The following is a 17,986-nucleotide window of genomic DNA, read 5'->3' on the forward strand; positions in this document are numbered from 1 at the left end:
TGGAGCATGGATGATGGTTATTTTCTATCCACTTTCATAAGGGAAACTTATCTTATTTCAAATAACCTGCTGAAAGCCAGCAGATTTTAAAGTTTCAGTTCTGAAGTGACTATCTCAAATTCCTAGTTTGGTTAACTTTGACATGCTTGTGTTTTATTGTGCCACTTTCTTGTGTCTCTTAGAGTTGAAGTTTCCCTCTTCCTTTTGTGGTTTGGATGGGAAGCCAAGCTGTGGTGTTCTTAACTCACCTCTTAAAGTGGATGTTTGTTCTACCTTGAGAATAACTGGAAGGTAGCAACTTATAAAGCTCAAAGCATCTTTCTTAGGGCTGGTACATGTTATTTAACACATTTCCACCTTTTTCACAGAAGATAAACCTGAGTATAAATTTTTTTTCTGTCTCCTATTTGGCAGTTTACTTAAATCTGCCGTTTTTCTCATCTATATAATGGGTAGTGGTCATGCCCCTTATTATAGAGAGGAAGATATTAAAGGAAATCATATAATACATATAAAGCGTTTATATTACAGTTCTAGTACGGAGTAGATACTAAGTAAATCTTTAGTTCCTTCTTCCCTAGGTCAGTTAGATAATTGTCTGGCTTCTTCTTTGTTACATGGGCCCAAGGCCATAGCTACCCATTATGCATCTTTGTGCATGTTAGGAAAAGGTACCCCTTCCTCTGGGAAGATGCAGCCCTATGCCTGGCATCAAGGATTGAGCATTTGGGCTGGATTTCTGACCATTCCCTTACCCCACCCAAACACACACAAACACACTTTATCCCCTTTACTGAGTGTCCTGGGTCAGGGCACAGATGGCAGCTGTAATTGGCAGCCCTAGTGGCCTTAATGGCTTCCTCCTTCACAGCCCATCCATCTTCCCTACCCAATAAACTGATCAACATGATATTATTGGAAGCTGCACTGTAGATTTTCTTAAACAGCAGCCTTTGGAAAGGGACTGGTAGAGTTGGAGAGGGTGGTACAGTTCATTGTCACAAGGATTCCTTGACCAGGAAAGGTCACAAAATTTGAAATGTCCTTCTGCCCCTAAAGATGGTGACAATGTGTGAGAATGTTTTTGCTGTTGCATTAACTCTATGTTCTTGCCTTTGGTGGGTTGAACACTTGAAAGGATTCAAGAAAATGAAAGTCAAGGCAAGATTCATGACTGAGCTTCTCTTGTCATAAAGTTTCTTTATATAAACTCTTGAAGAGTTTATATAATCTTCCATTTTATCTTCCATTTTAGCTAATTTTAATATCAGTACATTTACTTATCCTCAGAACCTGTTTTATATGTGACACTTGAGTTAAAATTTTTCAAAAGCAAAAAATTATGCAAGTATTTATTGACTGATATTTTTACTTGACAACCATTTTTTTAATTATCAAATTTCCAAATAAAAGTTCTGAAAGCTGCTTCGTATTTATAATCCGAAGAAGATGACGCACATTTTTTATTTTGTCATAATCCATCAAAAACTATACCTGGGAAATTAGTAACAAACAACTCATTAATATAAATTTTATTTTGAAAGATTAGGCATTTTGCATCTAAAAGGTTGATTATGATTCTTTTAGAACATTGGTTTGTTTATGTTTTTCCTATTAAATTTTCTAATAGTAATGGTCTAAGGAAATGGGGAGAATTTGTGTTCAGATTTATGTTTAAAACCAAAAGTATATATCAAATTGGTTTTAATGGATTTTAGAATATTTGTGTATCTTTTATTTCAGCTCTGCGTTTTATAAAATATGAAATGTGTTTTTATATACTGCATATAAATTAATAGACATGCTTACTGCTGTATATTAATAAAAGAGGTGACTGGCAGGAACAGTTTGAGTAAAGTGGCAAGAAGCACGATTGTAGTGGGTGGGTAGCGGGGTGGGGGGGGCATTGTATGAGACAGAGAGAGTTGGAGGGAGGACCTGAAATGGGAAAAGCCACCCCGAAAGAGACTTGAGCATGTTTAAATGGTAGTAGAAGGTATTAAATAATAATAGGAAGCCCTGTTTATATGTCAGGCTTCCTGATGAGGTCATTTTGTACAATCTCATTCAATTCTCATAATGGTCATTTAAGTTAGGTGCTGTTATTAGTCTCACTTCACATCTGAGAAACATTGAGTGACTATTTAAAAACAAATAGAAGACTTCTACATGGTGTTGAAATGCTTGGGAATGAATGTCATGGGAACTATAATCTTGATAACCTCATGTTCACATAAAGTTATAGCCATAATGTCATTTTAATAAGGGTTCAACCCAGGGTCTTGTCCTTATCCATCTGTAACAAACCCATGGAGTTTGGCGGCTGTGCATTCTCCACTGAGGTTACACAGCATGATTTCTCAAATAGCTTTAAGAGAAAATGATCTTATCTCTCAGTCAAGGATTTCTCCTTGAGAAAAGCAGCAAAATTGATGCTCCTCTGTGCTTGGAAAATAATCTTCTGAGTTTTTAGAGCCTGGAGCCAGTGAGCAAGAATTGTGAGGGTATATAAATAAATTTCCAGGGTATTTACTGTAACAAAGCAGCAAGCCTGTTTCCAGTTAAGCAGGGTGTCTACAGACAATTTTCACCCTAAAGGGAATGCCTTCTGAACCTGGTAATCTGAAGCCTTTGAATAAAAGAGGAAGGTACACAGCTCTTTTGAAGCACTTTACTGGGTTAATCAAGCTAAATGCAGCTTGATTTACATTTTTATCATTAATTATTTTAACAAGAACTTTCTAGTGTTAGTCTTTTTAAAAAACTCTCCTCATTCAAATATTTGAGTCCAGCTTTGTGTTCTGTTCTAATTATTTCTAATCAGGCCACTTTCCTTTAAAATACTGTATTTTCTCCAGACTCTCCAGTTTTCTGCATAATTTTTAATGGAACTGAATAATATTTTAAGATTTCCTCCAGTTCTAAGATTTTATGAAATCCAATTTATTTCACTCAGATTTGGTTTAGCAAAAATGATTAGTTTACTTTTGCTTTTTATAAGTCCTTTTTCAAAATATGAGGTTGAAATGATGAATTTCATTGCTAGACTGGAGATGTGTGATTTGTAATTGGCCAAATTTCTAAATATATGTAATTGAGAAATCACTTAAAACAAAGCTGCACCTGGAAAGGGTTCCTTACTTGATCCTAGGAAGAAATTTATATTCTTTAACTGTCCATTTAATTGACAAGACAGTGAACTTTGTGAAAGGAATTTGAAAAGTGAGGAAAAGAAAATTATTAAAGGAAATTTGAATAATTTAGTAAGATAATAGTTCTATTTTACTTTACATTAAAATATATAATACTATATACACACATATAAAAGTATACACAAACCCTGTTCTGTTAAATTACTTGATGTTGCCCTTTACAAGTTATATTAAAAATGTATTATGCTTATAGCACATTCGTAGCCTTTTGATGCATGCTTGGGATCTATATAAAATAGTTCTGTATACTAAGAGTTGGGTAAACAGTAGTGGTTTTTGTTTTAGACATTAGAAGATAAGGACTTGGGGAGAGAAAAGTGGTAATTCTCCTTTAACCAGCTCTATTTATATGAAGATGTTAAGTTTTTTATTAGTAGCTTGTTAACAGTGACCCACAAGATTGCTGAATCTTAAAGCAGCATTAAAGTCAAGAAAATATACTCTGTGATAATCCAGAAATAACTTGGTGCCAAAGGACTGGTGACTGTTTAGGACCATTAAAAATTGTGTAAACCTTGATTTAAATTATACAAAATCAATGAGACCAGTTGTCTGCTTTTTTAAAATTTACCTTTGCTAACAATCCAAAGTCAGATGTCTTGTTACAGATACATTTTAAGGGATTCATTATTTTCATGTTTTAAGTCTGGCATTTATTTTTGACTAATGCCCAGATCTACCAATGCAGCACTTTCTGATTTCCCCATTATGAAAACCTGCATGGAATTCCTAGGAAATATATCAAGATGGGTGGAGAAAATGCCCTCTTGATCATGGAAGGTGATGTGTGTTGGAAGAATTTGCTAAGCACCTCCATTGCAGTGGGGAAAATATTCAGAAGCAAGCAGAGTGGGTAGTACAGAGCTTCCTTGATATTTGCCTGCCGTATTACTTCTGCTTTGTGTAATCTGTGTCAGAGGACCAAAGACCAAATGGGAAAGAGAGATTGTTACCAAGGAAAATATGACATAGGACAGATGTGAAATGTGAAAATAACAGGTAGAAAGTTGATATGAGTTTCTTAACTTTAAAAAGCACAGAAGAGGTAAGGATGTATGGGAAGTTGCACAGCGGACCACAGGTTTTAGGAGTTGATAATTCTTACTTCATGTGTTGTAGTTCACAAACTTCTAAGTTCTACTTTTCACCTTTGGAGTGAACTGAGAAGGAATTTAGAATAGGGGTTAAGATCAAGGGCTCTGGGGTCAGGTGGACATGGGTTTGAATCCCAGCTCTGTCACTTAACTGACTATGAGATCTTAGATAAGTGAGTATATCTACCTGTGCCTCATTTCTTCACTTGGAAAACGGGGTGACAATAATAATAGTAACACTGAATTTATAGGGCTATTGTGAAGATTAAATGACACAATCTATATAAAGTGATGGGTACATAGAAATTAGTATTAACAATATACCGTGCTTGGTATAATATATTGAATATATAAAAGTAAATGTGATCTGATCTGATATTTTACAGTGTAATCAGTTTACATTGCCTGGTAATTACTGTTACTTCATTTAAAATAAGTTTTTAAATCTGTTACCACACTATTTTTTAGGGTTATGTTTATCTCTGTAAGCTTTTTATCATCAAATATGCATCATTGGTTCTTACGCAAGTCATGCGTTGTCTTCTGGCTTTTAGTTTCACATAGATTCTCCAAGCGTGAGAGTGTTGATAAGAGTGTTAAATATAAATATGGTTTTCTTCTCATGGGTCAAACCTTTTCTGATTCTTAAAGTTTTTTATTATTGTAAGATGGAAATTGTTTGTCAGTCTGAAATCGTAATATATGGAACAACACTTAAGTATACCAAACAGGAATAAAACTGTAATAAAGCCCAAAGTCAAAGCAATGAATGAAGTATGAGACGAAGGCAGTATACTTTATTACTCTCAATCTCTTATCCCAAATAATCTTTTTGAAACCAGAATTAGTGCTTGCTTTTTTCTCATCTGCAAATTTTGGTAAATTAAGAAAAGATGGCCACAGGAAAAGGGAAAATAGTAAAAAGCAAAAGCATAATCCAAATGAATATAATCCTTAAGAAACTGTTTGTTTTATTTAGTTTGTATCTTGATTTACTTGTTAAGTTCCTGAAAAAATGGTTAGTAATATGGAAACAAGAACCATTTTTCCTGTTTAAAAATATGGACCAGTCCATTTCATTTTAATAAAAGTTATCAGTAAACAATGTATAGGGATTATGAAGGTAAAAATATTTATTTGTGAAATAGAAAAAATAATTCAGTGAGAATGTCCAAGCAAGTTGCAGATGACATAGCTTGCAATTATCATATCTTCAGTATATAGGAGTTCTTCTGAAGTCTTTGTTAAACCCCGTGATGCCCTACACATGGTATTTTAAAATCTTGATGGCTTCATGACTTTGCTGCTTGATGAAACATGCCACTTGTGTCCGAGCAGCTAATGGCCTCTACTTTACTCTGATGGCGAGAGCTTTTCGCTCCCTCTATACTGGGGATCAGTCTTTTTTTTTTGGAGGGGGGGGCTGCATTGGATCTTTGTTGCTGCACACGGGCTTTCTCTAGTTGCGGCGAGTGGGGGCTGGTCTTCAGTTGCGGTGCGTGGGCTTCTCATTGTGGTAGCTTCTCGTTGTGGAGCACGAGCTCTAGGTGCATGGGCTTCAATAGTTGCAGCATGCAGGCTCAGTAATTGTGGCTCGCGGGCTCTAGAGTGCAGGCTCAGTAGTTGTGGCGCACAGGCTTAGTTGTGACGCGGCATGTGGGATCTTCCTGGACCAGGGATCAAACCCATGTCCCCTGCATTGGCAGGTGGACTCTTTACCACTGCGCCACCAGGGAAGTCCGCCTGGATCACTCTTGATATTAACTGATTCCAGTCATGATTTTTAACTTAAAAGTATTTTCTAAATAATATTAAAACTCAGAATACCTGGGCAAGGCAGCAACATTTAGCAAATGGAACAATAGATGTTGGCTGATAAATTATCATTCTTTATTCTGATTCTACCCAGCTACACTTCTAAAATGACTCCCAGAGCAAGACACCCTTCACCCCAAATATATCAGCAGAACTTTAAATTCAGTTATTCTGGAATCGAGGCGTGTGCTTATGTATTACTTAAGCTATTGGCATGTACGATATAGAACTATTTTTAAAGTAGTACTCATTTCTTCATTCCTTTATTAAAGAAGCCCAAAATAATCATGTTGAAAAGTGGACATATAGTTACTTGGTTTTTCAGTACCTTCAGAACAGTATTTTTTATAGTGTCAACATTTTCCTAAGATTGTGTCCACTTGGGAATTGTGATATCCCAAATAATTATCTAAATCTCAAGTGTGTTAGGCAGTACCGTATTCATACATTTAGTTATATGCCCTATTATTTCAGACAAGGTAATTCCTTTCTGTCTTTGCTTTACTTTAGGGGTTTTCTTCTAAAGCAAAGGGAGATATATAGAAACTCAAGATTGTTGATGTCCCTTGACCTGATCTTAGAGCATGAATAACAAATATTTTAAAAAATCTATTAGAAGTCTCTTAAGTAATCATTTGGGAAAGTAAAGTTCATTTGAATTCTGAAAGTTACTGAGATTTTATTGTAAATACTGAACCTAATGAAGAAGAAAAGGATATAAGCTTATTTCTGTTATGTTAACCAAGAGACTAACTTAGGATAATATTGTAAAGAGTATAAAGAAAAAAATTTGATATGTATCCTTGCCACCAGCTTTCTTAGTATAATGAGTTATTAGATAGTGGTGTTTAAAAATATAGGTGTCCATGTTCAACTTTTCTCCAATGATTATTTGTAGTGATTATTTGGAAACTTTGCTCAGCTTTGGAGTAGAAAGGATGAGAAAGAGATTAAATTATTTACATTTAAGAACCAAATAAATGCCTGTTTTTTCTCTTGATAAGTGTTAGAATATTATTTTTGTCTTTCCTACTGATTTCTAAATCCTTCTGGCTACTCTCTTGCTACAATAATTTTATGACTCATAAGAGAAATATTTGTGTGAAAGATTAAGATGCTAATTCTTTAAAAATGATATCCATAGACTACCATATATAGGCAGCATCAGTGAAATGAAAAAAATCCTGCAACAATAGAGTTTTCCAAAATATTTTCTTTTGATGTCAATAAGGTAAAGAGGTGATAAAACTTTAGGTTAAAATTTTACCAAAAGGTCATTGCTTTATTTGAACATGTCTGAAGTCTAAATGAACTTTATAGAAAGCTAATCTTTTATAAATTTACATACTAAAACTCTGTAAGCTATTAAGTTAAAATCTAAAACACTCAAGTTACGCTGAAGAAAATCTGAAGAGTTGCATATTAGAAAGTTCTCTGAACTTACACTTGGCCTTTTCCTCTAGGAAGTTCATCTAGTTATAACAGACAAAGAGACAGATGATTTTTAACAGTCTTATTATTCACCTTGAGACAATTGAATTGTTCTCTTTCCACATCATTCATTCAACAAATATCAAATGCTCTACTTTGTACTAGACATCATTGTAATGGCCTCAGATTATGGAGTCAAGGTAAAACAATTTTTTTCCCATATAATTATAACAATAAATGTTATGGGAGACATGCACCAAGTGCCGAGAAAGTGGAGGAGGAACAAGTGAATAAGTGGTCGGGAGGGTAGAGCAGACATCTTTAAGGAGCCAGAGGTTTGTTCGTTCCCTCAACAAAAATTGAAAATATGTGCAGGACACGATTCTAAATCGTGAGAGTACAGAATAGAAACAAGTACACAATGTGTCAGGTAGTTACAAATGGAAAGAGAAAAGAAAAGTAAACCAGTTAAGGGCCAGAGAGTGACTGACTGGGGGATGGAGGAGGGAAATGATCATTTTAGATAGTTTCTCCAGTGTAGGCCTCTATACTTGATGATTTTTGAGCAAAGATCTGAATGAACTGAGAGCCATGAAGATATCTGGGCAAAAGGGGAGGAATGTTCCATGCATAACACAACAGCTGATTTAGAGTTGCTGAGGCACATTTGAGGCACAGTAAGAAGGCCATTGCAACTGGAACAGTCACTGAAAGGTAGCATGGAAGCCCTATTATATAGGGACTTGTAGGTTTTGAACAGAGGAGTGATACGATCTGAGTAAGTTTTTTAAAAGTACGGAGATTAGTTAGGGGGCAATTGCAATAACTCAGGGGAAACAGTGAACCAAGGTGGTGGAAGGGAAGTGGTGAGAAGTGGTTGAATTTAGAACCTGAATTTTAGTAGATGAGTGGGAGTTAAGTTTACGGAAGAAAAGGGAAGATAAAGATAGCATTATGTGAGAGATTACTGAGCCTGACACCCCCCAGCACCATATAAGTAGTGATGGAATGGTGGGGAGATGAGACTAAAGACATCTAAAGAAGGCCTTTGTGTGATCAACTAAGAAGTTTGAGCTTTATCCTGAAAAATTTGGGAGCCCATTAAAAATGACTCCTCTCTAGGGTTCTTCCACTATCTAAGGGAAAACCTTCTATGGGTTCCCTATTGTTGTTATTCAGTCATTTCCTCTTTGAGATCCAGGTTTATTTTCTCATAAACCTATCTCAATATTATTATACACAAGTTTTCATAAGTTAAATATATTGTTAGAACAAAATGGCAAAACTTCCAGGAAAGAGTAGGGAACGAGTAGGGAACGACTTTTTTTTTTATAAGTACCTACTATAAGCCCTTCCCTTTGTCAAGCACTTTCTCCTTTAATCCTTTCAACAATTAATTGAGAAGATCTTTGTCTCCATTTTCTGGATAAAGAAAGTGAGCATCAAGCAGATTAGTAACTTGCCCAAGGTTAGAAGGCTAATAATTAAATCTTGGATTCAGGATTTGAAACCAGGTCTGTCTGAATCTAAACCTTTCACAGTTTTCTTTAAAGTATGCTGTCTCTAGAGTTTAATTTCATTTATAATGCATCAAAGATGATTGGTTTTTGTTTTTTTAACCAAGTAACATCAAATGGTACTTTTGCTATACTGGTAAAATTTGGGTTAGTGGTAGGTAGTTCTATAAAAGAGTTTTAAAGTAAGCATTGTTAGTTTTCCATATTTTAAATCAGTGGTTCTCAATTTGTAACGTGTAAAGGAATCGCCTGGGGATTTTTTTTCAATGCAGATTCTGATTCCATAGGTCAGGGGTGAGATGTAAAATTCTGCATTTCTAACAGATTTGCAGGAGGTGCTATAATGCTGGTTCATGGACTACACAGATAGAAGACTCTAGAATGGTGAACTTAAAACCATAGAAATGTTATTAAAGATCCACTTTGTTATTCCTTGTTTTATTTTATTAATATTTCTATTTTCAGTTGGGAAAAAACCTTTACTAAGTGCCTAATACAAATGGATGACTCCACCATTTCATATGAGAGCTCATTTAATATAAAAATGCTGCAGGGGCTTCCCTGGTGGTGCAGTGGTTGAGAGTCCGCCTGCCGATGCAGGGGACATGGGTTCGTGCCCCGGTCTGAGAAGATCCCACATGCCACGGAGCGGCTAGGCCCGTAAGCCATGGCTGCTGAGCCTGCGCATCCGGAGCCTGTGCTCCGCAACGGGAGAGGCCCACGTGCTGCAAAAAAAAAAAAAAAAAAAGCTGCAAAACGTTACCAACTTATAAAAAAAGTCTGTCATCTATAAAAGCACAAACTAAAGATCGGAGAGACTGACTTGACCAAGATCAATCAATGCTTCTTTTCACAGATAAGTTCTTAATCATTTCAGCTCAACAAACTTCGGTTGTATTTGGTGGTAGTGCTAAGCTCTACGGATATAAAGAGCAAAAAAATCAAGGTGATTCCTTCAAGACTTAGAGCTTGATGGGGAGAAATGTCAGGATGTAGGCAAATGAGTAGAGTTCAGTGAGGCATCTGCTAAAACAGGACATGAGCATGGTGCTTGGGGACACAGTATATGCTAGTGAGTAGAATACAGATAAGTAACATTGCCAGAATTCCAATCTAAGCCTGCAGATGTATGGGCCAGAGTTTCCTCTTACACTGCATTGTGATCTACAGGGGGTTTGGGCTCATCAGTATGTTCTAGTAGTTGGGCAGAAGAATCTTCTAGCTACTTATGACATAGGAGAACACCTGAACTCGAGGGGGGAAAAAAAGAAATGGCTTGGCTACCACTCTTGCATTTATTTGCCTGAAGCAGATTTTCATCGGTATATTTATAATCTTTTTAGTTTCCAGCCTCTAGGTCAGTACACAAAAATGACAAAACCTGAGCTCATAACTTAGAGCTGCACACTTTAAATCAGTTTTCACCCTGAAAATAAAACAGTTACTTTGGAAGCCAGAAGAGAAATCATTTTTTTTACCAAACCTTGATTTTATAACCTGCTTTTTCTTCAACAAATGCATTTATACACGCTTATCCCGTGTTTTGCTTATTGAAGCCACAAAAAAAGTTAGTGACAGTGATATTATAGGGTTTATTATACACGACAACCTTTTCCATTGAGTCTACCTAAAAATTTTAGTAGTGTGGACAGAATTTTGTTAAGGATTGTTTAGGACTTATGAGGTCAAGCATATGAATTTCAGATGTTAGTGGTTATGAAAGACTCCCTTAGAAGCAAAACTGCAGAAGAGTCAGGGGTGCATATATTTTAGTTCTCAAATACTTTAAAAACCACACGTCTGCAAGATCAAAGAATCACAGTCTAACCTGGTGGTAGTTTCTGATGAATGATGCCATCCTTGTCCTGAGCAACCTTGCAAAATTGAACATACCCACTCAAAAAAAAAAGGAAAACTCTTTTTCTGTATTCTAGGGCAGAATGATAAATTCTGAATTAAACTCAGTGTAAAAGAACAAATACAAGACAATCTTCAGTGAGCATCCACGAAATCAAAAACAAGTGCAATTTCAGTTCACAGGTGGGGAGGACTCTTACTAGTGGGATAGGAATTGAGAAAAGCTTTGCAAAGATACAGCATGAAAATGGAGTGGAATTTCAGTGGGTAAAAATAGTGGAGGCTAGGAGGAGACAGGCTGGGGTGTGTGCATTGGGGATATGTGTGGAGCTGAAAAGTGCATGACCCTGCTAAGTACTGGAAAGACAGGCCATGCAGCAGGAGGACTAACTTTGAATGGATTACTAAATTACTAATGTGATAGGATCATCTTACCAAAGAGAGAGCACCGGGTGCAATAGTAGAGGAAACTACTGTATATGTAAGCAAAGCCCTCTTGAGGAAGGGGCATTCACATTGGGGAGGGACGAGTAAGGCGTTAGCTAAGCAAGGAGGGCAGGGAGAAAGGTGCCTGCAGGGTGGTCCTGGAGAGAGGAGAGGAGGAAGAGTTTGAAGGACTGAAAGAAGACTGGGTGAGGAGAGGTATGAATGGTAGTGGTGATGCTTTCAGAACCTGTGCACTGTGCTATGTAATGCGTGACAACAGAGGACCTTGAATAACCCAATTAAGATTTGAGAATTTTTCCTGTGGGCTTTAGGGAGCCCTGAGTCATAGAGCTACTTCCCCAGAGAAGGTGTGAGGCAAGATGCTCTTAAGGTACATATAATGTTTAATGTTGCAGTTGATTAAAACCAATGGGTAGGGCTTCCCTGGTGGCGCAGTGGTTGAGTCCGCCTGCCGATGCAGGGGACATGGGTTCGTGCCCCGGTCCGGGAAGATCCCACATGCCGCGGAGCGGCTGGGCCCGTGAGCCATGGCCGCTGAGCCTGCGCATTCGGAGCCTGTGCTCCGCAACGGGAGAGGCCACAACAGTGAGAGGCCCGCGTACCGAAAAAAAGAAAAAAAGAAAAAAGAAAAAACCAATTGGTAGGCTACTGCTAAAGTTTAGTCATGGAAATACGAAAGTCTACAGTAAAGTTTGATCTGAGGAACAGGGGCAATTGAATTTTAAAGTAACGTCAACTCAAAATATGAGGACATGTTTTTTGAAGTGTTGGTGTCCAGTTGGTGGAGAAGAAAGACTAGTGTTGACCTTGTGAGAAGCATTAAAGATGTAGGAGCCATCTATGTGAATATGACTGAAGCAAGGGGATTTCATGAAAGTTCTAGGAAAAGAAATTTTAAAAAACACTACTTTTCATTAATGTTTGTCGTATTTGCAGTGTAGTACTTAAGAGCATGAGTTCTGGAGAGCTAGAACTATCTGGGTTTGAATCCAGGCTCTGCCAGTTACTAGTCTGGGCTAAGTGATCTGAGGCAATAGTTTCCTCATTTGTAAAGTGGGAATAATAATAGGACCTATGCCATGGGACTGTTAAATGAGTTAATTTGCTTGCAAAAAACTTAGAACAATGCTTTACGTATAATAATACAGTTTGTGATTCATCATAAATGTAAGAGACCAGAATTTCAAAACAAATTCTTCAAAGTTAGATTCCTTTGAAAGATGTATTGCATCTACTTCTCCAGCTACTCCTCTTACATTCTAAGGAAACGACTTCTTGATAGCCCTGTACTTTGAACCATGATAGGGGTGTGTTTAGTGAACTTTCAGTGTCCTGGGTGACATCTTTATTCCTGAATTGTGGGGCAGGTGAGAGGGAGAGGTTGTTCATCTTGTGGCATAATCAAGACTTTCTGGCTTGATTAGACATTGCAAATGGTTTGTTAGTCATTACTAATGCAAGAAGGTCCTTAGGCAAGAGCAGGAAGTTGATGTTGAGTCACCTTCAGTATTATGACATAGAATATTTTATTTGTTTTCAAAACATTGCAGGAAGTTAGTATTTGTTATAGTAGTTATCATTCAACCAATAGTAGTAAATCCTACATAAAAATTTATTTCCCCCAAGGGTAAGTAATTCTAATTTATGAATTACTTTAATTATAGCCTACCGCTCTCTCTTGCTTGTCCTAATTCAAATTTCTCACCCTCTTTACATCTTATTAAAATGATGACCTCTTTCTGTTTACCTTCTTGATCCAGGGCTTATTTTTTATCTCCTCCTTTTTCCAAAAGACTTTGATGTGGTGGTTAGGCATGATAGCCCAGCCTTGGAAAACTCCCATATCTTTCCCATGTCAAAGGGCCTGCCTTTAGTGTATGTAAGCATAATCTGGGATGAAAATGTTTATTGCCCACTCTCACATGTTTAGAGGTTGTCCATGAGTTTGGAGACGTTGTTATTATCCTTTAGTATTGGTGGTCCCCTTTAGGTATAACCCATTCAACTATTTACTGGTTAAAATGCTGAGAGGTTTTCTGATCAAGTCTGGATCATAAAAACAAAGTGAATCACCGTACCTCATTCCTTGCTTATTCTACCCCCTTCATACTGGCCTCCTCGCTGTTTCCCTGACTGGAATGCTCATGCCCCACATCACCACACGCTGGCTTGCATTGTGTACGAGTCTCAGCTTTAAGGTCACTTTCTCAGTTTGGCCCTTCTTAGTCCACATTTTGAAAACACCATTTCCAGGTTTATGTTTTTGTTGTTTTGGTTGTTTTGGTTTTGCACTCATGCTGGTTTGTTTTTTGTTGTTGTTTTTTTTGCACTCATTTTGTTTTTTGTTTTTTTTTTCACTGCACTTATTGTTAGCCAACATTGTACTATACATATCTGCCTGTCTTCCTGGCTAGAACATAAATTCCATGAAACAGGAACTGTTTTGCTTATCTCTGTATGTCCAGGGGTCTAGATTAGAGCCTGAATATAGTAGGGACTCAATAAATACTTAACTGAATAAAAGAATTTGCTATATCCCTGTGCCTTCAATTTAAGTGATACCAAATAATGGAGAAATTGAACTTACGTGGAGAGGATGAAACGGGATATTTTTCTCTGACAAGCATAAATAAAGAATTTTAATTGAATTTTGTTTTGATTACATTAATGTCAGCCAACATGTAAATTCCTGCCCTTGCTGAGTAGTAGGCATCCTACTCGACAGTAAAATAGAAAAATGCAAAATATACACTCCTGTGTTAGGTATTTCACAGTCTAGCCTGGAAGAAAATGCATATAAACAAATAATACTGTGGGATAAATTTTATGGCATTAGTTAATAAAGAAAATATTTTGCCAGCACAGAGAGATGACTCTTCATTTGAATTGAGAAAGTGAAGAGTTCTCAGCTAAAAATGGTTTAAAGCTAAGTTACGAGTAGTAGTTCCCATCGATCACATCAGTTTACTTGCCTCCAGAGTCCTACTCTTCATTTCCATCTGGTCATTAGAGGACAAACAAGATAATGTATTTTGGTCTACTTCTCCATGATAGTTGCTTGAGCCATTTCAGTTTTTTAAAAAAAGAAGCATCGCCCTTCTTATGACTTTATTTATCCTGATAGATGTTGAGCCATTTGCCTCATCTTATTCTAGCAGATGTGGCTGTGTGCCATTCTCAGACATGCAGTGCTTGATAGTTCGGCCTCTGAACTGCCCATGATGCCTAACAGTGAATAATTATAGTTTTATACAAGTTACATAAATTCAAGAAACAGTTCTATACCAGCCAAAGAATTCTAAGTAGTTATTTTTAGGTCAGTGTTTGTCAAAAGTATGTTCCTTGGACCAGCAGCATCAGCATCATCTGGGAATTTTCAGGCCCAGCCCCAAACCTACTGAGTCAGAAATTCTAGGGGTGGGGCTCAGCTTGTATTTATCTTAAGTAAATAAAATATTGCTACTTCTGTTTGCTTCATTTTATATACTCCTTCTTGGAGAAGTTAGAATATTTATGACACTAAAATCAAGATGTAAATTGAACTCAAAGGTATTCTACATTTATTTTGATCTGTCCCTGTAGTCTCCTCTTATTATAAATCTAGTTTTGTGAGAAGCCTAGATTTCCCCTTAGACTTACTGACCTTACTCCATTCCAACTCTAGACCAAACAGATGCTTGCATCAAACTTTCAGTAGCCTGTGCAGCTTGATGATTCAGAAAATATATCACTCTTGCTTTCTCACCTTCTTATGGTTATTCGGCAGTTAGCTTAGTTTAACCATAATGACATAGAAACCTTGCATTATCAGGTCACCAAATTTCTTCTAAAGAGAGAGCATTTAACTGAAAATTCTTTTTGTGGGTGAATAAAGCCCAGATCGATTGTTGTTTATTTAGTTCACATTTAAGATTGAAGATTTGTTTCTTTTCAGTTTTCTTTTTTCTATTACTAAGAATTCGATTGTGGTGCAAAGCTGTTTAAAGGTAATCTTTCCTCCTCTACTCCTTTGCCTTTATCAGTAGTAGCTTTCTTTTTTTATAAAGCGGACATCCTATTTTATTTTTTAATTTTTTTTAAATTTCATTTATTTATTTATTTTTGGCTGTGCTGGGTCTTCTTTTCTGTGCGTGGGCTTTCTCTAGTTGCGGCGAGCGGGGGCCACTCTTCATCGCGGTGCGCGGGCCTCTCACTGCCGCGGCCTCTCTTGTTGCGGAGCACAAGCTCCAGACGCTCAGGCTCAGTAGTTGTGGCTCACGGGCCCAGCCGCTCCACAGCATGTGGGATCTTCCCGGACCGGGGCACGAACCCGTGTCCCCTGCATTGGCAGGCAGACTCTCAACCACTGCGCCACCAGGGAAGCCCGGACATCCTATTTTAGACAGTCTCTTTACACACAACATTAAATTTTTATCCAATGTTAAATGAACAACATACGTGAATATAAAAGCATTCTTTTGTGTTTAGTATGTATATTTGGTATCAATTTGAGTGCTTATAAAATTAATTATATAGTAATTATTCTATTTCATATGTACATTATTTAATTCTTTAATTAGAAATATGATGAGAAAATAGGCAGAAATCACTATGCTCTTTATTTGTATACCGGGCTTGTCTCTCCTTTATATCCTCATGTCTAAAATTAGTTAGAGCTTTGTTTTTGATTGTTTGCAAATTTAATGTATGGAAACACCTGCATAAGTTTTGGGGAATGTATTTATATCTTTGGGAAGCAGTGTGTTGTATGGTTTAAAAGCAGAAGCTCTGAAGTCAGACTGCCTGGGTTTAAATCTTTACCTTAGGGAAGTTTACTTTATTGTTTACCTTGGGCAAGTGATCTGTCTGAATGTAACTGTGTTTCATCTGTATGATATGGCTAAGAACATGGTGTGTGATGGTACTAATGGAGCTAGTTAGTGGTAGAGGTGTTGCTGCCATTGCTGCCCCCCAGAGGTTGTGCATTGCACTATTATTTATAAGAGCAAAAAAATTTACAAAGAACTGATATGTAACACTGGGAAAAGGGATAAATGAATTCTAATATATCTGTGCAGTAAGATCTGTGAAGCCATTAAAAAGAATGAGAGAGACTTATGTGTTGTGTTAAGAAAAGATGTCTATAATATATATTAAGTGAATATAGCAAGTATGGTTCAGGTAGAGCATGACATCAGTGGTTATGCATGTGTGTCACAAACTGTGCACAAGAAAAAAATCCAGAACATATCACAAAACTAAAGTTGTTCAGTTTTTCCCCCAGGGAATAGATTACAAGAAACTTTCACTTTTCCATTATGCATTTCTACAAATCTTAAACACTTTTTAAAAATTTCAGATGAACTGTAAAAGTGAAATACACTTATGAACAAAAGGTTTAAGGTGCAAAAAACACTGCATTAATAACGTCATTCACATATTCTGCTTATAAGCTTATTAATTGAAAAAAAGTTGTTTTGGGTTTTTCCTTAACATCTTGTGCCATATTTAATTCTTTTTTTTCCCTTTTTACTTAATCTAATGTTAGTGAAATTTGTCTTATGTAAAGGATATTTCAGGGAAATATTTTAAGAAATCTATTTAGAGTCTCTTTAACACAGTGTCCCATTGAAATTTTAATTTTTAGAGAAGTTATGAATCACTATATCAAGAATCAGATTGGAATGACAATGAAGCCTTTATTAGGCCACGACATTAAAAGTATATATTGCTTTACTGCCTTCAATACCAGTATTACATAAATGCATGTATCAGAAACTTCACAGAAATTACATGACAACTCTTGTAGCTAAGAAAGTGATTCTGAGGTGTACATTTGTCTTGCCTTTTTAATTTTTTTTTTTTGGCTGCGTTGTGTCTTCGTTGCTGTGCGTGGGCTTTCTCTAGTTGTGGTGAGCGGGGCTACTCTTTGTTGTGGTGCATGGGGCTTCTCATTGCGGTAGCTTCTCTTGTTGCGGAGCACAGGCTCTAGGTACATAGGCTTCAGTAGTTGTGGCACGTAGGCTCAGTAGTTTTGGCTCGCGGGTTCTAGAGCACAGGCTCAGTAGTTGTGGCCCACAGGCTTAGTTGCTCCACAGCATATGGGATCTTCCCAGACCAGGGCTCGAACCCCTGTCCCCTGCATTGGCAGGCAGATTTCTTAACCACTGAGCCACCAGGGAAGCCCACCTTTTAAAATTTATAAACCTGCCCTAAAAGGAGATGCATATCTGGGAAACTGAACTGTCTTTATGCAGTTTAGCCTTCATGTACATAAAATATGCCGTTGATTTTATTGGGGGAGAAATTCCATCCAAAAATGTTGCCTACAGCTATGAGTTAAGAGTGTCTGTACAGTGTGTAGCTTTTATTTTTTAAAATCACAGATAGGGCATGTATATGAATTATAAATATATAAATACAATTTTGTATTAAAAGTTTTATAGTTTATGACAAAATCTGGTTCTGTGATAGGCTAATGAGTACAGTCGCTGTGAAGGAATGTTTGTGGCTCATGTCAGTGTGTGAATGCATAGACAATTTGAAGCTTTTGATATATTTGTGATATTTATCTTCCGTATACATCTTATGGGAAAACCCAAACGAACTTTTTGGCCAACCCCATATATGTACT

The 17,986-nt window shown here is 36.8% G+C and overlaps 1 protein-coding gene across 6 annotated transcripts in view; it reads left to right on the top strand.

The window, feature by feature from the left end:
* The window catches only part of YAP1 (Yes1 associated transcriptional regulator), a 109,508-nt gene that overhangs the window by 49,456 nt on the left and 42,066 nt on the right, over positions 1 to 17,986 (top strand). The window lies entirely within an intron of this gene.

This window comes from Stenella coeruleoalba, assembly GCF_951394435.1.
Source record: "Stenella coeruleoalba genome assembly, chromosome: 8".
NCBI lineage: Eukaryota > Metazoa > Chordata > Mammalia > Artiodactyla > Delphinidae > Stenella > Stenella coeruleoalba.